Source organism: Mus musculus, chromosome 13, assembly GCF_000001635.26.
Source record: "Mus musculus strain C57BL/6J chromosome 13, GRCm38.p6 C57BL/6J".
Taxonomy (NCBI): domain Eukaryota; kingdom Metazoa; phylum Chordata; class Mammalia; order Rodentia; family Muridae; genus Mus; species Mus musculus.
In genome coordinates this window covers 21,417,125-21,421,274 of record NC_000079.6, presented here as the reverse complement: position 1 = coordinate 21,421,274, position 4,150 = coordinate 21,417,125, and positions in this window count along the sequence as shown.

Genomic DNA, 4,150 nt, shown 5'->3' with positions numbered 1-4,150 from the left:
TTTCCTAGTTTTTTTTCCATTGAAAAAACATTAAAATGATTAGTGTGTTTGTACATAGTTTATATGTATGAGCATGTGCACTACAGCATGCATGTGGAGGTCCGAGGACAGCTTTGTGGGATCAGTAGTCTCTGTCAAGCTTGTGGGCCTCTGGACTGAGCTCAGGTCACCAGGCTTGGTGGCCAGCTCCATTTACTGCATGAGCCACCTTGCTACCCCCACCCTGCTTTCATTTAGTAAGTAGTAAAATCATATGTATATGAGAGAACTGTTTTGATCTTACATGGTTTTTAGATAAGGTGACAGTGTGGCCTAGTCTGGTCTTGCACTCACAGACTCAAGCAATGCTCTTACGTCAGCCTTCTGAGGGCAGAGACTATAGGCCCCCACCACAGGCACAGCATGGGAACCCACGCTAATCCGGACTTTGTCTAAATCTCTCTAGAGTTTTAAAAAAACACTTTAGACCCATGAAAAATAATGTAGATACTTAAAATATAAGTCTCTGGATTTGAGGGTATGAAATGAAAGTTCCCTGGAAAAACCACACCTGTGTTGTCTCCCATTCTCTACATCTTCGTGTCCCCAGTTCTTCACTCCCTTTTTGCTTCAGCTGACTCCAGAATCCCTGAACTCCCTCTTAATCCCCAATTGTCAGGCTGCACCCATCACATTGTTAAGGGAGACCATAGCAATGATTTCCTGTGTAAAGATGGGTAATTCTTAACCTCAAAGCATTATGTCCATGTGTGTCTTACAGAAAAATACCCAACTTTATATTATTTTTTTAAACTCACCCTATCTTTACAAAATGCATACAAATACTTATAGTTGTTCAATATTCAATATTAGTTAAGAACAACTTTTCTATTCAAATTTATTTCAAGATTTGGTATTTTAAGGGAAATCATTAGAGATGAAACAAAAAACTGAGAATAAGAAAGCTTACTGGAAGATTCAGAGACAGAAAATCCAAAAGACTCAAATATCTGGTTTTTCGAGAACAACTCTTCCCAAAGCAAACAAGCAACAAGAACAACAACAACAAAATGGTAAGAATCAAGCCCTGACTCCATTAACGATACTCTGTTATGCTTGCAGGCAGAAGCCTAGCATAATTGTCCTCTGAGAGGCTCCACCCAGCAGCTGACCAAAACAAATGCAGAGACCTACAGCCAAACATTAGATGGAGCTCAGGGAGACTTGCTGAAGAGTTGGGGAAAGGACTGAGGGACTCGGAGGTATTAGGGACTCCACAAGATAACCAACAGAGTCAACTAACCTAGATCCTTGGGGGCCCTCCAGAGTCTGAGCCATCAACTAAAGAGCATACATGGGCTGGACTTAGGCCCCAAGGCCCCAATACACACACATGGAAGCAAATGTGCAGCTTGGTCTTCAAACGGGTCCTCCAACAACTGGAGTGGGAGGCTGGCTGTCCCTGAGTCTGTTGCCTGCCTGTGGATCCTGTTCCCCTAATGGGCTGCGTTGTCTGGCATCAGTGTGAGTCTGTACCTACTCCACCAGTGACTTGATGTGCCAGGGAGGGTTAGTATGCAGGCTTGGGCATGGGGCTCTCCCTTCTCTGAGGAGAAGGGGGATGTAGGAGGGATGAAATAGGGGTGGGGCTGGGATCAGATGTAAAGTGAATAAATTAATTAATGGAAAAAATTAGAACATAACAGATCACTTGAAATCTTGTTTTCCAAGATGGCTACATTTAGAGGATTGTCAGGTCCCTCCCCCTACCCCCTACCCCCTACCCCCCTTACAGTAAAAATTTTAACCATTTAATCATGGAGTAGTCCTGCTGGCAGTTTTTTACTGAACCCCCTCACATCAAAAGACGACAAGTCCACAGAATTAATCCATTTCAGCCACTGTATGTGTTGTCAGAAAAGAAACAATCAGTGCTGACTGAAGGCTTTTCCACATTTGTCACACTAACCAGGCTCTCTCTAATGTGGTTTCTAAGGAGTGTCTGGCTACTAAAGCTTTAACTACACTGGGATGGTTTCTCACCACTGTGGATGTGAAGATGCCAGGAAAGCCCTGCATTCGAAATATTCAGAAATAAGCAAACTGTACTATAAGAGTTCAGAAAATTAGATAAATGCCAGTGTTCCTCTGGAACTTGTGAAACCGGTTCCCATGTGCCAAAAGGAGTCATTCCCCTTATCTCTGGCAGAAGGGGCGCAGGGCTCCCTGTAGTGCCTATCAGCATGGCAAAGCCCATGCTGGCCTCCAGGCATACTCTGTATCACAAGCAGCTGTTAACACGTGTCAGAGTCCAGGCTAGAATCCTGCCCTTCTCACCTCCTCTTCTAGCCTAACCCCATGGAGCTCAGGCTTCTCCTCTCTCGCTACTCATAATTCTAACAGTACATTATCATACTCTCTCCGTGTTTTCTATCTCTGGTTACTCGCCCTTCTCTCACAGATAGACACATAGTCCTGGCCATGTCCAGTCCGCTGACTCTGTTCAGTTTAGTTCTTTCTCTGCTCTGGACTCCTAGATGCCTCTGGCTATTCTCTCTCTCTCTCTCTCTCTCTCTCTCTCTCTCTCTCTCTCTCTCTCTCTCTCTCTCTCTCTCTCCTACAGTAAAAATTTTAGCCGGCAGTGGTGACGCACGTCTTTAATCCCAGCACTCAGGAGGCAGAGGCAGGTGGATTTCTGAGTCTGAGTCTGAGGCCAGCCTGGTCTACAAAGTGAGTTCCAGGGCAGCAAGGGCTATACAGAGAAACCCTGTCTTCAAAAACAAAAACAAAAACAAAAACAAACAAACAAACAAAACCACACACAACGAACCAAACAAACAAAAAATTTAACCATATAGAGTAGTCATGTTGGCGGTTTCTTTTTTTTTTGAAATACACACCCTTTATTAGAGCTGTGATTTGCAAACATTTTCTCCCTTTCTCTGGCTTGGTTTTTCATTATTATAATGGTATGTCTGGAAGCATAAAATGTATTGAAATTTGATGAGGTTCAATCTATTAATTTTTTATGCTATGGAAAAATCAAGCTTTTTATTGTCATAGCTAATATATCTTTGCCTTGCCCAATCTCTTAATGATTTCCCCATATATTTTCTCTTTTTTTAGCCTGATTATTTTCTCTTTTTTTGTATTTTTTATTAGATATTTTCTTTATTTACATTTCAAATGTTATCCCGAAAGTTCCCTATACCCTCCCCCCACCCTGCTCCCCTACCCACCCACTCCCACTTGGCAGTTTCTTTACTGAACCCCCTCACATCCAAAGACTACAAGTCCAAAGAATGAATCCAATTCAGCAACTGTATGTGTTCTTTAAAAAAAAAAATCAGTGCTGACTGAAGGCTTTTCCACATTTGTCACACTTACCAGTCTCTCTCTAATGTGGTTTCTCTGGTGATTCATAAGGAGTGTCTGGCTACTAAAGCTTTTATTGCACTGACTACACTGGGAAGGTTTCTCACCAGTGTGACTATGACGATGCCTGGAACGCCCTGCATTCTGAATAAAGGCTTTGCAACACTCATTACACTGGTAGTGCTTCTCTCTGCTGTGTATTCGCTGATGCTAGACAAGGTGTGAGCAAAGGCGGAAAGGCTTACATGATTTACATTCATATGGCAGGCACTGGAGGCTTTCCCACACTCCTAACTTGGATGATGTGGTTTCTCTGCAATGTGGCTCCACTGATGTTCATTCAAGCCTGATTTCTGGTTAAAGCCTTCCCACAGTCCTCCTCACAGTCATAATGGCTTCCCCCAGTGTGGATTCTCTGGTGTTGAAGGAGAACTGAGCACTGAGTGGAGTTCTTCCCACACTCATTGCGCCTGCATCATCTCTCTCCAGCAGGGTGCTGACGCTGCCTTTGCATCCTCTTATGTTTACAAGTTCCTCTGTTCTAGCATCCACAGAAGCATCTCTTTGGAGTCCAATATCCCCAAACACTCTGATTCCTTTAAGACTTCTTGCTTTACAGATATAGTTTCAGCACCTCGAACAATGGCCAGAAAAAAACAATAAATGGATCCACGTCAGAAAGATGCATCCTTGGAATTCAAAACTTGAAGTTTACATAATGTAAGGATGGGTTAAATAGAGATATCAGAGAAATGTTTACCATGTTTCTACAGCTGAATTGGCTGAAGAAAAATCA